Here is an 18,308-nt window from a genome sequence, read left to right on the forward strand (position 1 = left end):
GTGTTGTCCTTGTATTTTATTGTATGTTATGTTTTTAAATTAAATAAGAATATTTATTATCATCATCTTCATCATCACTCAGTTTCCTGAGTTCACCAACAGTAACTACTCTGGTTATCACCACTTGGAGAAGTTTTTTTGTGTTTATCCATAACTCCTTCCTTCAAAGTAAGTTTCCTCTTCATTTTTAACCTTGATAAATGGACACAGAATCAATAGTCTTCTTATGAGCGCAGGATTTTTTGTAATTGTTTTTCTATTAACTTTGTTTTTTGCTTCGAAGTTATCTGCAATTCTTGCAGCTCTCCATCATGGGAATGGATGCCTAAGGCATAAGAGGGACGTATACTGATACGAAGGCTGGGACTGCAGGTGTGGCACCTGGGTATCCTTTATTGCAGAGGTCCCCAACTCCAGTCCTCAGGGACCACCAACAGGTCATGTTTTCAGGATATCCTATGGTAAGAACACCTGAGGCAATGTCTGAGGACCGACAATAATTACATCACCTGTACAACACTGAGGAAATCCTGAAAACATGACCTGTTGGTGGTCCCTGAGGACTGGAGTTGGGGACCCCTGCTTTATTGGATCCAGGCGTCCACACCAGGTGAGTCCTTAAGTTTTATTTTGAGCATTCTTCTTTATATCTTCTCGAGGCGCCTATCTAACTAGACCATTTAGGCCTCATTCTGACGAGCGTGTGTTTTGCGTGCATATAATGCATAAAAGAACCAATGGGTTCCTATAGAAGAGTTTATATGCGCAAAATTTGAAGTGCAAAACAGCGCGCATCTAAAAAAGATAGGACATAAGTGCGCGTTTTGCAGGAGTTAATCAAACTCCTGCACATTGAACAGATTCCTCGCTGCTTACAGCAGGACATTTAAAAGATGCTTCTGGTTTGAAAAAACAGTGCTGTCACAGTGTTCAGTGATGAGGGGACCTTCGTGGAGCAGCTGCTCCAGTGAACGGGCAAAGTTTCACAAGCAAACTTTGTCTGTTCACATGTTTTCCACATAAGTGAGGAGCATATTTTTTCTCGCACACATAGGCGCACAAAAACATGTCTGAGGGGGCGGAGTTACACGATACAGGAGTGAGACGCTTCTGAGAAGAGCCCCAGCGGCAGCGGTGATTCCAGGGCTTCACAGGCACAATCAGCGGCGCTGAGCGACACCATGGGGCGCAGTAGAGCCCAGAGCACCTCGGGGCGCATTCCGGAGCTCAGTAAGGGCAGTCTGGAGCCGTTCCTGAGACGGCAAACAGGCGATCGGCGCGGGGAAAAAAAACAAGATGGCGCCAACGGGAGGTCCGGTGCGCTCCAGCAGCAGTGTGCAGAAGGAGAGAGCCGCTGAGTCAGACGACTCAGGAGACAGCATGGGCAGTCAAAATCTGGAGCCCAGAGCCAGAAGCCTCTCACAATCTCCAGGAGGAGCGCCAACCAGGTCAGACAGGGGCTTTCCCGGCATAACAGCACCCCAGTCTGTGCTATACCATTCATCACCATCCACAATAATAGCAACGGGGGAGGGGCGGCCCACAAACACCACAAAAGAACTAGATCTACCTCAAGGGCTCCGTAGCCCCCCGGGCTCCCCCTACTCACAATCCCCTGTCGCAATCATAAGGAGTTCACGCTAACAATCCCCAACAGCCACATGCCTCGATGAGGAGCAATGGGATTGGCGCTCACACCTGCATGCACTCCCCACCAAAAGAGATCTGGACGATTCTCTGTATAAGCTCGAGCAATCACATACAAGAGACATTACAGTCCTACAAAAAGATATCTTACACGTAGGTCAACGCCTAGCAGAAGTGGAGGAAATACAAGAAAAGCTAATAGACACTGTTGATTCACACAGAAAGTTCATCCAAGCACAGTCTGCCCAAATCTCAGAGCTCTTCCTCCACCTAGATGATCTTGAAAACCGCCACAGGCGGAACAATTTACGCATGAAAGGCCTAGACGAAAGTGTCGAACACAACCAGCTGGCGACTTGGGCACAAAAATTCTTCAACGATTTGCTGAAACGCCCACCAGATGACCTAATTGAGATTGATAGAATACATCGTAGCCTGGGCCCGCGCTCCGCAGACCCCGCAAGGCCGCGAGAAGTAGTGTGCAGAGTGCATTTTTTCCAAGAGAAGGAACAGATTATGCGAAGCGCCAGAGAGGCCGGGAACCTGACATACAAGGGGTCCCCTATCCTCATTTTACAAGATCTGTTCCGCCGCACGTTACAACAAAGAAGAGCACTAAAACCACTACTGACGGCACTGAAAGACAAAGACGTGTTATATCAATGGGGCTATCCCTTCCAGCTGCAGGCACACAAAGGGAACAAAAGGGCAACCTTTAAGTCCCTGGGGGACTTGCCCAACTTCTTGAGCACTTTTGAACTTCCGATGATCAATCTACCAGACTGGCCCCGACGAGAGGGGGCGCTAGCCCCTGCTGTGGGCTCTTTATGGCAAAGAGTCAGAGACAAAACCAAACGCTGACAGCCCGGATCTTCTCTCCTGATGTGCCGACCAACTGTTGAGAGACTAGCATAAATGCAAGCCTATGTTCCTACTCACTCTCCCACCTTTGGGACCCGCTGAGATATAACTTACACACCTGAAAAGGTGTTACTAAGCCACAGCCTTGAAAATGTTAAAATGTTTTATTGTTCCATTTGTTTCAGCCGTAGCCGCAATGGGGCGCAGCTCCGGCACCAGGCTTCGTTCGTTCCCCAGCAGAAGGTGCAGCCTGGGCGCTGCTGCTTAAGGTGTTTTCCTTAGATTGCGTTGAGAAAAGTTTAATGGGGCCTCACCCCATATTTGTTTTCTTTGTTCTGTCTATTTCTGTTCTGCCCTTCCCCCACCCCCTTTTTTATGGTCAGACCATGCCCCAGTCTATGGGGGATTCTCTAGAACAGGAGGGCCCACCAAAATATTTCAGTGGAAACTCAATGACAACCTACTTAATGACACCGTCTGCGTCGGGGACGTCAAAAAAACAATAGAGACGTTAGTGGAGACACACAGGGAGGACACCACGGACCCACCCATTAAATGGGAAACCTGAAGTGCGTCCTACAAGGCGTCTTCATCTCCCACGGAACCCGCTTATAAAAAGACAGAACAGCAAAATTAAAAAGGCTCCTAGACGAGTTATAGACAAAAGAGAGATTAAACAAAGGATGACCGACAGAGACCGTGAAAGTGGAAATCTCCATAATGCAACAGCAAATTCTCTCGATACTCGACCAAAGGTCGTTGGGATTTAGAGACAGGATGCGCAGATGTGCGTTCGAATACGGAGATAAATGTGGGAGATGGCTTTCAAAGACTTTACACCCCAAATCCCCCTTGACATACATCCCAAAAATACAAAAGCGACAGGGAGGTGTAGCCCACTCGACCACCGAAATCCTGGAGGTCTTCCACAAATACTATAATAACCTATACAATATCGAGAGGGATTCCGCTCAGCCCCCGAGGGAGAGAGATGTCGAGGAATACCTGGACAGCCACGCTCCTGGGCCTATAGACCCAGAGGCGTCCGCAGAGATGGAAGAGGACTTCTCTCCCCCGGAGGTCTCAGCCCTAATCAAGGAGCTAAAAGTGGTTAAGAGTCCGGTCCTGGACGGATTGTCCTCAAAATTGTACAAATTCTTTAAAACTGACTTAGCACTGCTGCTGACCAACTCCTTCAATGCGATAAATAGAGGTTGCCCCTTCCCGACCCCACCCAAACCGGGAAAAGATGTCAAGGAGTGCGGTAGTTACAGACCTATCTCACTCCTAAACGTGGACGTTAAACTCTTCGCCAAACTAATCGCCACCCGACTTCAGCCATACATCCTGAAACTAATCCATAGAGACCAGGTGGGATTTGTCCCAGGAAGAGAGGGAAGGGACAACATAATAAAAACCATGTCACTGATCTCGCGTGCCTGACAGGAGGGGTCCCCGCTATGCCCCATGGCGGTCGACGCCGAAAAGGCCTTCGACAGAGTCGGTTGGAGGTTTTTAGAGGGCACACTGAAGAGAGTGGGACTGGGACCCCGCATGAGGGACTGGATAATTGCGCTGTACAGGGATCCCTCAGCTAGGGTTAGAATCAATGGCGCCCTGTCAGACAACAGCCTCACACGAAACGGAACACGCCAGGGCTGTCCGTTGTCCCCTTTCTTATACATACTGACGGTGGAGTCCCTGGCCGGTGCCATAAGAAAAAACAATGCCATAAGAGGCGTGAGGCTGGGTCAGAAGGAGCTTAAACTCTCCTTATTTGCAGATGACCTCCTGCTATACCTATCCTGCCCAAGAGTGGGGATCCCAGTCCTACTGCAGGAATTTGACAAATTTAGTGCGATTAACAACTTCAAAATCAATCTGCAAAAAACTGAAATGCTAAATATATCCCTCCCACGAGCTGAAGCACAATCCCTACAGGAACTATTCCCACTTAAATGGCGAGCGAAATCCCTTAAGTACTTAGGTATACAACTGCCAGACGCCCCCGCAAACGCGTATGACCTGAAATTCAAACCCTTTTTAACAAATCTGGAGAGAGACCTGGGGAAATGGAACCCCCTTTTCCTATCCTGGGTGGGCAGGTTAAACACGGTCAAAATGGATGTCCTGCCAAGGTTTCTTTACATATGCCAAGCATTCCCCATAAAATTACACAGAGCCTTTTTCAAGCTTATCCGCTCCCTGATAGTAAAATTCATCTGGCGAGGCCGCAGCCCCAGACTTAAAACAGAAACAAGCTCAAGGGAGGCTTGGACCTCCCAGACTTCTCATTATACTATAAAGCTAATATAGCGAATTGCGTGTTAAACCTGCTCAGAAACCGGAGTTCCAAACTCTGGGTTGAGCTGGAACACGACTTAGACGCCAGGTTGACCCAGGGAATATTCTGGATCCCGGGGGCCCCAACCAGGTGCATCCCAGAGGTATCTCCACTACTGAATTAACTGATGAGAGCCTGGTCGGGTTTCACAAGGGACACCGAGCTGATCTCGGTCCCAGGCCCTTTCACGCCTCTATTAGCCAACCCCCAATTTGAGGCCTTCCTACACTGTAAAACCCTGGCGACCATGCCAGCGAACCCCGCGCCATGACTGAGAGACATGATGACAGGAGATAAATTGAAACCCTTGACGGGGCTGTTTAAGAGATGAATCGTCCCCCTGGGGGCATGATTGGAATACTTCCAGCTGAGGAGCTCGAGAGACACCCTGATTCCAGAGCCCCGGGCGGCGAGAGACTCCACCGATTTCAAGAATCTATGCATGTCCACGACCCCCATCAGCCACCCAATTTCAGTGCTATACAAGATGATGCTGGACCGGGAGATGGGGGACAACCCTCCAGACTTTGTGCACGCGTGGGAGGAGGAACTGGGAAGGTGTCTGCGCTGGCCGAATGGGTTAAAGCCTTGGCTCTGACACACAAGGGGTCGGTATACTCCAGGCTCCAAGAATTAAACTTTAAAATAATCTCTCGTTGGTACAGAACCCCAGCCAGGCTACACAAAATGCTCCCACAGCTCAACCCGGCATGCTGTAGATGCCCAAACTCTACGGGAAGTATGTCTCACATCTGGCGGAGCTGCCCCCCGATAGCTTCTTTGTGGAAAGATATAGTTAGCCTATACAACAAACTGAGCGGTGGAGATGTGCAACCCACCTTCGAGCTGGGGGTGCTGTCTATGTTCCCGGGTTCCATATCCAGGGCGAAGAAAAGCCTCTTGCGCTTTTTTGTACAAGCTGTCAGACAGACCATTCCAAGGTTCTGGCGGTCTGAGGCCGCTCCCTTCAGAGCCCACTGGGTCGAAGCCATCAACAAACTGGCTAGATACAAGGAGATGAGAGCGGGCGAAGTCAGAGTGGGTGGCTCGGGGTTCGTTGCCTGCTCGCCCATCCCTCCAGCTTGCCTTTTCTCCCACCTGAAACCCAGGTGCCAAATTGTACTTGAACTATTGTGTAGTTCCTGTCTATGCCCTGACTGTACCAATATATTGTTTGTTCTAATAAAAACTTATTGAATCAAAACATGTCTGAATGAGGCTTTATTGTGTAAAAGTAATTAAAAAAACAAACATAAATGTGATTTTAAAAAGCCTTGTGGTAAAGGTGGAAACGACAACTCGCCCCATTTAAACAAGATCTCACAAGCTCTGTCAGGGAAAAAACTAAAAGGTTGTGGGTTTTGAAATGCAATGACGCAAACACAAATGTATTTATTTTTTGAGTGTTTATTTTGCAAAAGTAATAACACATAGAAAGGCTTTATAAATTTATCATCAGTGTAATCGTATTGATACGCAAAATAAAGATCACATCATTGATACTCTGCAGTGAATGCTGTATGAAAAAAAACACATGACACAAATCAAGGGTTTTCCAATGTACCCGTATAAAAGTTAAAACAATACAATATGTTTAGCCCAAAGTGTTGCCGTTAAAAATACTCTAAAAAACAAGCCCCCCTATTAGCAGGTCAATCAAAAAATAAAAACCTCATGGCTCTTGCAAAATAACCAAGAAAAAGGGAAAAAAAGTTGGGTCACTAAGGGGTTAAGACTGGTAATGTAAATGCTAGATTTTAAGCTGAATGGCACTGAAGTAAAATGCACCAAGTTTTAGAGATCTATGTCTCTTAAATTTGTCACATCTTCTAGCAGTCAATGTTCTAGAAAAATCAAATCCACCCGACTGGTGTAGATTGATGGTGTAATCTAAGCCAATTTTTTGCTGTAAATTATAGTAAGTCTGTCAGACCACAGGAGACCATGTCCACCCGATTTGTAGAAAACTGACAAGAACTATGCAAGTTGGAAGGCAGACACAATATTTTGTGCTTAAATGTGTGACCAAATTTGCCGCTTTTTGACAGAAAGCTGGTGCAGGAACATTGATAAATGCTCTTCCCCACCAGAGCTCCATATTACTTTATCTTTCTTTTGTCTGACTTGAAACTTTTCTTTGACAGTCAAAGTTTCAATTTTTATCTCGTGCCTTCTATCACTAAAATTATTTTGAAAAAAAAAAGGTTACTTTTCCAAGATAGCTCTTTGACATCCAAGACTACTTGATTTTTTGAGTAAAACATTTCACCCATTCTCAACATGAAAAAGCCTTCTCCCCCGTGTGAGTTCTGTGATGTCTAACAAGCTTTGATTTGTCTGTATAACATTTGTCACATTCTGAACATGAAAACGGTTTCTCTCCTGTGTGAATTCTCTGATGTTTATGTAGACCTGAATTATCCCTAAAACATTTGCCACAGTCTGAACATGAAAACGGCTTCTCCCCTGTGTGAATTCTCTGATGTATATGTAGACCTGAATTATTCCTAAAACATTTGTCACATTCTGAACATGAAAACGGTTTCTCCCCTGTGTGAATTCTCTGATGCCTAACGAGCTTTACTTTCTCCCTAAAACATTTGCCACAGTCTGAACATGAAAACGGCTTCTCCCCTGTGTGAATTCTCTGATGTCTATGTAGACCTGAATTAGTCCTAAAACATTTGCCACATTCTGAACATGAAAACAGTTTCTCTCCTGTGTGAATTCTCTGATGTTGATCACGTGATGTTTTTTCCCAAAAATATTTGCTGCATTCTGAACATGAAAACGGCTTTTCCCCTTTGTGAATTCTCTGATGTCTATGTAGATCTGGATTACACATAAAATATTTGCCACATTCTAAACAAGAGTAAGGTTTCTCTCCTGTATGAATTCTCTGATGTTGATCAAGACTTGCTTTATTCATAAAACATTTGTCACATTCTGAACATGAAAATGGCTTCTCTCCTGTGTGAATTCTCTGATGTTGATCAAGACTTGCTTTATTCCTAAAACATTTGTCACATTCTGAACATGAAAATGGCTTCTCCCCTGTGTGAATACTCTGATGGCTAACGAGCTTTGTTTTCTGTCCAAAACATTTGCCACATTCTGAACATGAAAATGGCTTCTCCCCTGTGTGAATTCTCTGATGTTGGACAAGATTTGGTTTCTGGCTAAAACATTTGCCACATTCTGAACAACAAAATGACTTCTCTCCTGTGTGAATTCTCTGATGTCTATGTAGATCTGAATTATACCTAAAACATTTACCACATTCTGAACAAGAATATGGTATCTCTCCTATGTGAGTTCTCTGATGTTGATCCTGACTTGCTTTATCCACAAACCATTTGCCACATTCTGAACATGAAAATGGCTTATCTCCTATGTGATTTCTATGATGGGTTGCAAGTTGTGATTTTCTATAAAAACATTTTCCACATTCTGAACATGAAAATGGCTTAGCCCCAGTGTGAATTCTCTGATGTTGATTACAATTTGATTTAGAAGAAAAATATTTTCCACATTCTGAGCATGAAAATGGCTTCTCCCCTGTGTGAATTCTCTGATGTCTATGTAGACCTGAATTATTCCTAAAACATTTCCCACACTCTGAACATGAAAATGATTTTTCTCTGTGAGTTATTTGATGCGTAGTAAGAGCTGATCTATGGTTAAAACACTTTCCACATACAGTACATGAAAATGGCTTCTTCTCCGTATGAACTCTCTGGTGTTGAGTAAGTTGTGGTTTAGTTTTAAAACTTTTTGCACGTTCTGAAGATGGAAATGGTTTCTTCCCTTTGTGAGCTCTTTGATTTTCTCCCCTTCTGTGACCTTTTTTTAGCTTATGAGTCAGTGATGAACCAGATGATGGGACCTGTATAAGAGGATCAGATGATGGATCTTTACCGTGAAGAGCTGAGGAGATAACTGGGATAATGGCAGGTTCTTCATATGTATCTTGTGTAAGACCACAATCATCTGCGTTACAATTGGCAGATATCAGACGTCTATCTGACCTCCTGGTACAGTCATCTGCCAAGAATAAAATGGATTTTACTATTTATTAATCAAAATGGCCTTAAAATGAAATTTTTAAAACATTTCTATATAACCATGGCATTACAAATTGCAAATCATGTAGCAAAATGCAATTAGTAACTGATTGAGACAGTGAAGGCAAAACAGATCAGTCTAAGGGCTCCCACCCACTAGCGATATTTTCTTTCTTGCGCTGCGAGAGCACGAGAAAAATCTCGCATCACAGCGCAAGAAAGAGGCCGGTATAGAATCGGCGTATCGCAAATGGTTTCAATGGGGACCGTGGGGACCCAGCTGTGGCAGAAGTCCGCGGCATTCTATTCTATTGCTTTCAATGGGATCGGCACAGCTCCCGATCCCATTGAAATCAATGGTTTCAGCCAAGCCCCACGAAATGATTATCGGGGAAGGGCTTGAAATATAAGCCCTTCCCCGATAATCAACAATAAGTGTAAAATAAAAAAAATAAAAAAAATTATACTCACCTCTCCTGCTCTCAGCCGCGTCCTCCCGCTGGCTCCCCGGCACTGCTATTGAGCTTTTTCAGCAGTCGGGGATTTAAAAATCCCCGCCTCCTGAAAGGGCTTGCAGATTGGCTGAGGCCTCAGCCAATAGCAGCTACTGCTTAGCTATTGGCTGAGCGCTCAGCCAATCACACATAGCTCTTAGTTATTCATTCATAAATAGCTAAGATATATTTTTTTTCACACTTTTGGCAGATTATCGGGGAAGGGCTTATATTTCAAGCCCTTCCCCAATAATCATTCCACGGGGCTTTTCAAAGCAGTGCTTTCAATGGGAACGGCAGCTGTGCTGATCCCATTGAAAGCAATGGAATAGAATGCCGGGGACTTCTGCCACAGCTGTGACAGCTGTGGCAGAGGATTTCTTCATCCCCGCGGTACCCGCGGGGATGAAGGAAACTCGTGCCACAGCTGTGACAGCTGTTACAGCTGTGGCAGAAATCCCCAGCATTCTTCATCTCTTTTCAATGGGACTAGCGCTGCTGCCACTGGCCCCAATGAGAAGACTGGCGATATGTCGGCGCGATGCCGATTTTTTTCTCGCACTGCGATGCGAGACTTTAACTTTAGAATCGCATCGCAGTGGAGAAAATATCACCAGTGAGTGGGAGCCCTAATAGTAGACCGCACACTGAAGACCAGTAAATCAGGATGTTTGGCCACAGGTTGTTCTTTTGCAGATTTCCACTTCTGTAGTGAAGCCTCCAAATTAGGAGGAAAAATTCTTTATAGTATTTGATTTCATTACAATAAATGCTTCTGAAGTTGGTAAAAAAATCAGCATAAACAAGAGCACCAAAGATTGCACACGTTAATCTGGCATTGTAAGTAACTAATTGCGACTGTCATCAATAATAGGGAGCCCCTAGCTTATCTGAGGGGCATGCAATACATTTTGCAGCACCGCCCTCCACAAGCCTTGGGTTCTTGCCCTGGTAGATTTCTGAGCTCAAAGAACTCAAGAGGAGAATTTTGGTCTAACACTAAAATACTTTTCTAGTAGTCTTTATTGAGGAAGACAGGACCATGGGTATCAGCTGCTACCAAGAGTAGCACTAAGAATGAAAAAAGTTAGCTCCTCCTAGGCAGGTTACAGCCACCTATAGCCACTGAACTAATCAGTTTGTATGCCAGCAGTAGGAGAAGAACAAGCAGAAGTTAACTGGTATCAGAACACCAAAAAAATTGACAAAACTCAACAACATAGTACAACTGAGAAGGGTATAGTAACATGGGAAGAAAATGGATGGTTGTATTGTCCCTTAATGAAGGCTAAAAGAAATGGATTTTATAGTAAAAGAAAAATCCTCTTTTCTCTCTCATTTCATTGAGGCACACAGGACCATAAGAAGTCCTAAAGCAGACCCTGGGGTGGGAAGCCGAATGAAAAACGTAAGGCTGAATGCTGAATCATTGCTGCCAGTGAAACCTTAAGACCAAGACTCTCATCTGCACCTTGTAAAATTTGGCAAAAAAAGTGTGGCCAGAAGACTATGTGGCGGTTCTGCAAAGCTGAGTGGATTCGGCCTTGTGCTGCACTTCACATGAGCACCTACTGAATGGGTAGAGGGCGCCAAACTCCTAACAGGGAATGCAGACCCTTCACTCTGTAAGCTTCTAGAATGGCTGAGCAAATCTGACGGCGATATCTCTCTGGTGTTCTTCTCTTACTGATTATAACTGGGGGAAACACAGACAGACACTGAAGTCATTCTTTACATACAGATAATAAAGTCCCCGTGTATTTAGTCCTGTCTATTACCTGGTGATGTGAGCGGCTGGCGGGTCTCCATCATGGCCTCCTTGTACAGATCCTTGTGTCCTTCTAAATACTCCCACTCCTCCATGGAGAAATAGACAGTGACATCCTGACACCTTATAGGAACCTGACAACACAATATACAGTCATCACCCAGAAGCCTCCAGTGCTGTTACTGTATAATGTCCCAGCATTCCCTGGAGCATCACCTCTCCAGTCAGCAGCTCAATCATCTTGTTGGTGAGTTCTCGAATCTTCTGTGCATTGATGTCCTCATGTATCAGGGGGCGAGGTGGGGGCCCCATGATTGGGCTCAGGGATCTTCCCCATTCATCACACACAGGGGTCTGACCGCCATCACTAGAGGTCCTCTTCACTATTGTGTAATCCTGTATATGGGGAAACAGTAATAAATATCACTAATAGAGATGAGCGAGCACACTCGTCCGAGCTTGATGCTCATTCGAGCATTAGGGTACTCGAGATGCTCGATACTCGAGACGAGCACCACGCGGTACTCGAGTCAATTCCATTTCCTTCCCCGCATGTGTAGCACCATTTTCTAGCCAATAGACATGCAGGGAAGGCATTATTACTTCCTCCTGTGATGTGCCAGCCCTATCCCACCCCCCTGCAGTGAGTGGCTGGCGAGATCAAGTGACCGCCGAATACTTAAAGCGGTCCCACCCGTGGCTCGCCTCAGACACACGCTGGCAGAGATTAGGGTAAGTGCTGCTATAGAGAAAGTGTTAGTGTCAGATCCTGTCCTCAAGAACCCCAACGGTTCTTCTTAGGGCTACATCTGACCGTGTGCATTACTGTTTGTGCAGTAGTGCACAATTTTTTTTTTCATCGCGGGCTGTGCAGGCCATTACAGCTATAGCGTTCTCAGTCTGCAGTGTATTATACAGAGGATAGGGAAAGTGATGCTGAGATAGGGAAAGTGTTAGTGTAGGATCCTGTCTTCAAGAACTCCAACGGTCCTTCTTACGGCTACATTTCACCGTGTGCATTTTACTTGGTGGCTGCTGGGAGTTGTAGTGCTTCCATTTTGTATTACGCAGCTAGGCCTGTTTGCAGCCTTTCGTAATATTTTTTTCTGGCTGAAGTGTGCACTAAAATACCGCTCTCACCGTGAAAGTGCACGCAAATAATTCCTAGCCTGCTGCAGAGAAACTTAGTTATATCGTTCTGTGTCAGCAGTGAATTAGACACAGAGCATTGGGCCACAGCCACTTCTAGAGAGAAAGTGATATATACACTATACAGTCCCTATCCTCTGTGCAAAAAACCAAAAGCTTTTTCGTTGGGCTACATCTCATCGTGTGCATATTACTTGGGGCCTGCTGGGGGTTGTAGTGCTTCCATTTTTGTATTACGCAGCTAGGCCTGTTTGTACCCTTTCGTCATATTTTTTTCTGACTGGAGTGTGCAGTAAAATACCGCTCTCGAGCGCTCCTCCACAACCAGCAGCTAGAGCAGCGAATTAAAAGCGCCACACCGGCGTGAGGCGCCCGAAAACCTGGCGGTTCGCTTCCCCCAAGCAAGAGGAGCATTTTGAGCCTGCTTACGACCAGATCCGCAACAAAAAGATTTACGGCCTGCGAGCGGGCCTGACGCCACGGGCTAAAGTTCGGGAGACTCAGAATTAGTTTGGTACACTAATTTTTTTGATCCTCGCCTATACTGTTATCTAACTAATTTTTCCGGACTTCACCTACACTAATGGTACACCAATGTTTTAGGGGTTTGCCTACACTCTTGCTACAGAAATGTTACTGGGGTCTGCCTATACTTCTGCTACAGAAATGTTACAGGGGTCTGCCTATACTTGTGCTACAGAAATGTTACTCGGGTCTGCCTATACTTGTGCTACAGAAATGTTACTCGGGTCTGCCTATACTTGTGCTACAGAAATGTTACTGGGGTCTGCCTATACTTGTGCTACAGAAATGTTACTATGGTCTGTCTATACTTCTGATACAGAAATGTTACAGGGGTCTGCCTATACTTGTGCTACAGAAATGTTACTGGGGTCTGCCTATACTTCTGCTACAGAAATTTTACTGGGGTCTGTTTATACCTTTGCTACAGGAATGTTACAGGGGTCTGCCTATACTTGTTGTACAGAAATGTTACAGGGGTCTGCCTATACTTCTACTACAAAAATGTTACAGGGGTCTACCTATACTTGTGCTACAGAAATGTTACAGGGGTCTGCCTATACTTGTGCTACAGAAATGTTACAGGGGTCTGCCTATACTTGTGCTACAGAAATGTTACAGGGGTCTGCCTATACTCCTGCTACAGAAATGTTACAGGGGTCCTGCCTATACTTGTGCTACAGAAATGTTACTGGGGTCTGTTTATACCTTTGCTACAGAAATGTTACTGGGGTCTGCCTATACTTCAGCTACATAAATGTTACTGGGGTCTGTTTATACCTTTGCTACAGGAATGTTACAGGGGTCTGTCTATACTATGGGTGCACTAAGTCTTCCCATCGCGGTGTTTTACCTATCTGGCACAAATAATACAGTGACTGACTAGGCCAGAAATGTGGGCCGAGGCCAAGGTCCTTGGCGGGGTGAAACTCTCCCATGGTTGGGCACTCTGATTTCTTCCTGTGTAATACCATCTTTGTGCACTGACAGCATAGGCGAGCCCAAGGAACTCGAAAGACTTCCCCTTGCAGTGTTGAGCTATCTGTGTTGGGACACATGGATTTCCCATTGCTATGTAACTCAGGGCACCTTGGGTCACACAAGGTGGAGGCTGGGACCGAGCCTAACCCTGGGCCTGCTAACGTGCTTCCCACACAGACTATAGCGGGTCCTGGTCATGGTGTCTTGGCCTTGTAATGCCACCTCCTCCTCCTGCTTGGGGTCAGGGGATCAGCACTGGGCATCATATATTTTCTCCCATGTTACCACAGTTATCTGAGACACTGGTTTGGGCCAAAGAAGAGGAGCGTTACTGCATTAATGAGACGTTCACAGCTGTACTAGCATCGGAGTCTGCTCTATGCCCACGATTGCTGAGGGTGTGTGCAGAGGCCTATATCCTCGGCGGAGTGAAAGTATGGCATGTTTGGGCACTGTCATTTCTTCATTTTTATTACTGTCTTTGGGTTCCTTCGGCTCGCCTATTCTGTGGGTGCACAAAGACTTCCCATAGCGGTGTTTTACCTGTCTGGCACAAAGACACGGACTGACTTGGGTAGGGTGCAGAGTGCAGATGGCTTTCCCCTTGCGGTGTCGATTGAGCTATCCGACACCTACACAGAATGAATAGTGTGTGGGCACATGGATTTTCCCATTGCTATGTCACTCGCGGCAGCTTGGGTCACACAAGGTGTTTGCTGGGACCGAGCCAGACCAAGGGCCCGCTCACATACTTCCCACACAGGCTACTGCGGGTCCTGGTCATTTTTTCTTGGCCTTCTAAGGCCACCTCCTCCTCCTGCTTGGGGTCATGGGATCAGCACTGGGCAACATGTATTTTCTCTCGAGTTACCACAGTTATCTGCGGCACTGGTTTGGGCCAACCAAGTGGAGCCTTACTGCATTCATGAGACTTCACAGCTGTACTAGCATCGGAGTCCGCTTCATGCCTGCGATTGCTGAAGGTGTGGGCAGAGGCCTATGTCCTGGGGGAAATGCAACTGCGCCAGGCTGGGCCTGTGGAATTTCTTCCTGGTTAATCCAGTCTTTGGAGCGGTGAAAGCAAATGTAACTGATTTAATGAGACCTTCACAGCTGTACTAACATAGGAGTCCGCTTCATGCCCGCGATTGCTCAGGGTATGGGCAGAGGCCTATGTCCTGAGGGAAATGCAACTGCACCAGGTTGGGCCTGTGGAACTTTTTCCTGGTTAATGCAGTCTTGGGAGTGGTGAAAGCAAACGTAACTGATTTAATGAGACCTTCACAGCTGTACTAGCATCGGAGTCCGCTTCATGCCCTCGATTGCTGAGGGTGTGGGCAGAGGCCTATGTCCTGGGGGAAATGCAACTGCGCCAGGTTGGGCCTGTGGAACTTCTTCCTGGTTAATGCAGTCTTTGGAGCTGTGAAAGCAACTGCAAATAATTAAATGAGACGTTCACAGCTGTACTAGCATTGAAGTCCGCTTTATGCCCACGATTGCTGAGGCTGTGGGCCGAGGTCCTTGGCGGGGTGAAACTTTGCCATGTTCGGGCGCTGTGATTTCTTTATGCGTAATACCATCTTTAAGTTCCTGGGGCTCGCCTATGCTGTGGGTGCACAAAGACTTCCCATTGTGGTGTTTTACCTGTCTGACACAAACCCACTGACTGACTATGGCAGAAAAGTAGGCCGAGGCCCTGTGCAGGGTGAAACTCTGCCATATTTGGGCACTCTGATTTCCTCATGTGTAATACCATGCTTTAGTTTCTTGGGCTAGCCTGTGCTGTGAGTGCACAATGAGTTTCCATTGCGTTGCTTTACCTGTCTGGCACAAATACACTGACTGACTAGGGTAGAAATGTGGGCCGAGGTCCTTGGCGGGGTGAAAGTCTGCTATGTTTTGGCGCTCTGATTTCTTCTTGTGTAATATCATCTTTGTGCACCGACAGCATAGGCAAGCCCAAGGAACTCAAAGACTTTCCATTGCAGTGTTGAGCTATCAGAATCTTTCCCCTCTCCTGTGACATCACCTGTTATTACCATATATAAGAATGGTGTGACATCAGAATCTCTCCCCTCTTTAACCCCTTAAGGAACAGGCTGTTTAGTACCTAAAGGACCAGACACGTTTTAGTGATTTTACCCATGTAGTGGTTTAACTGCCCTATTTTTTCCTTTAGCTACCTAAATTATTTTTGTTGCATTTTTTTCCATGACATATAGGACTATTTTTTAATATCTTTTTCACTGACTTTTTCTTCCGTTTTATAGTTTTATTGGGGGTAAAAAGCTAAGAAAAAAATCATTTACTATTTACAGTTTTTTTTTTTTTATTTAGTATATTTAGGCTAAAAAAAGTATAGGAACAAGTTCCACATTTTGTTTTGGACGTTTTGATATTTAATATGTATGGTTTTGGATTATAGGGCGCATATAGTGACAGTTTTGGTTGGCATCAGCTTTGGGTTATTTTCTTTATGTATATATTTTTATTTTATTCTGTAATTTACTTTCACTTATGTATGTAATGGTGTTTTTATTTATTATTTACGTTCCCCATGATGTCATACAAGACCTCTGGAGAACATTCATATGTTTTGGGGGTTTTTACTCGACATTTTTCCACTATAGCTGGGGCATTCATAGGAGCCACAGTAGCAGAAAAAAAAAACATCCCCTGTAGTGACATTAGTCACTGGCAGAGCAGGTCAGGGTCTAGTACGACCCTGTAGCTCTGCTGTAGCAGGGAATCCCGGTGGTCATGTGACCCCTGGGCTCCCGTAGTGAAGGTTACACTTCCACTTGTACATCACGCCTATTGAGTGCTATGCACTCAGGGAAGGAGAAGACAGAAAGGGTTAAAAACCTGTCCTGCCTTCTCCCACGGGTTATCAGCTATGACTAACAGCTGACAACCCGTCCTGTCTCTCATTAATTGCAGAGCAGGAGGCTTAAATACCCACCATAATTTTTCATACAGCTGTGATTTAAGCCCTGGACCAGGCGCCATAAATTTACTGTGCCTGGTCCTTAACAGGGTAATGACATCAACTGTTATTACCATAGAGAAGAATGATGTAATGTGACATCAGAATCTCTCACCTCTCTAGTAAGCTGGAAGAGTATATTTAGGGTGAGATTCAATATGCTCTCCGCCATCTTGTTCCTGTCCTTCTCCATCCTTGTGTAGGCACCTGAATAGAAATATGAGGCAACATTAAATTCACGCAAAATCCCAGAATTGTTGCTAGAATGGGGGAAGCTTTAACCCTTTCCAATCCAATTTCTATCCTGGTTTTCCTAGGGGGCTTACTCTTTTTCTGCCGTTATACAATGGCGCTATCTGCTGGCTAAAGCCAGTACTACATGAGGTGACACGTTGGATAGGCTCTGTCAGCAGAGAGGCTAGCAATATACAGTAAGAGAACCCCGACGGACGTCTTACAACATAGGAGTTGTACAGCCTTAAATCATAATGTCTTCAGAGGTCAGACAGTGGATTGGAAAGGGTTAATGGATATATTATTTTATCAAATTCAAATGAATCACAAAGAGAACCATCCTAAGTTATGGTGCTGTAAGGGAAGATCTAGAAGGGGAGCTAAATAAGCTTATTTAGCCAAGTATACCAGACAAAAGCCATATATAAGACAAAAAAAATAGCCTAATGGTTATACCCTCCAAAAGAGAATGATATAAAATTATATACTTTGTTGACATATGCGCTCAAAATAGATAAAGACTATTAGTGACCAGCCCATAGTGCTTTTACATCCTGGCCTGGTGGGCTTAATTCCCAGAGGACGTAAAAACATGCATCCTCTGGGAATGACAGCCCTGCAGGCTCAGGACATGACAGCTCCATGCTGCTGGTTACCGGAGGTAGCCGACAGCATGGAGCTATAATCCCAGGCCGCAGGACCCCACTCCCGGTCACACGATCGCCGGTATCCAACGGATACTGGCAATCTCGTTGAAGTCTATAAAAGAAAAGTTAAGTTTCAGCTCCCCTTATGGATGAGATCCGTAAGAGGAGCTGAGAATACTCACCCCGTCTGTCCTCCGCGCCATCCGGCGTCTTCCTACTCCTCCCCGGGCGCGCCAGACGCATTACGTCACGTGCAGAGAGCCGGGAGGCCCAGGAAATTTAAAAACTCCCTGCTCTCGGCTACTCATACTAGTATGCGGTTCCTGGTCACATGATCGCTGCTATCCAATGGATAACAGCGATCATGTAAATGTTTTTTAAAAGACTGTAAAAAAAAAAGAAAAAAACTTTGTTTCATCTCCCCTAATGCATCATATCGGTGAGGCGAGATGAAATTAGGTACCTAAGGCTCCAGATTTAACTGCAGACCTTAGCCCAGCTTCTGCGCACGTGTCCGTCGCCAAAATGACGGACGCAGGCGCAAAAGCCGCAGATTGCCGGGGTAATTTAAAATCTCCCCGCACCAAACTACTAAATGTAGCCAAGAGCAT

At 45.5% G+C, this 18,308-nt stretch overlaps 1 pseudogene; it reads right to left on the reverse strand.

The window, feature by feature from the left end:
* LOC136628745 (zinc finger protein 585A-like) overlaps nucleotides 1-17,940 on the reverse strand; it is a 183,923-nt pseudogene extending 165,983 nt beyond the window's left edge.
* Nucleotides 17,941-18,308: the final 368 nt, after the last annotated feature.

This window comes from Eleutherodactylus coqui, chromosome 5, assembly GCF_035609145.1.
Source record: "Eleutherodactylus coqui strain aEleCoq1 chromosome 5, aEleCoq1.hap1, whole genome shotgun sequence".
Classification (NCBI taxonomy): Eukaryota; Metazoa; Chordata; class Amphibia; order Anura; family Eleutherodactylidae; genus Eleutherodactylus; species Eleutherodactylus coqui.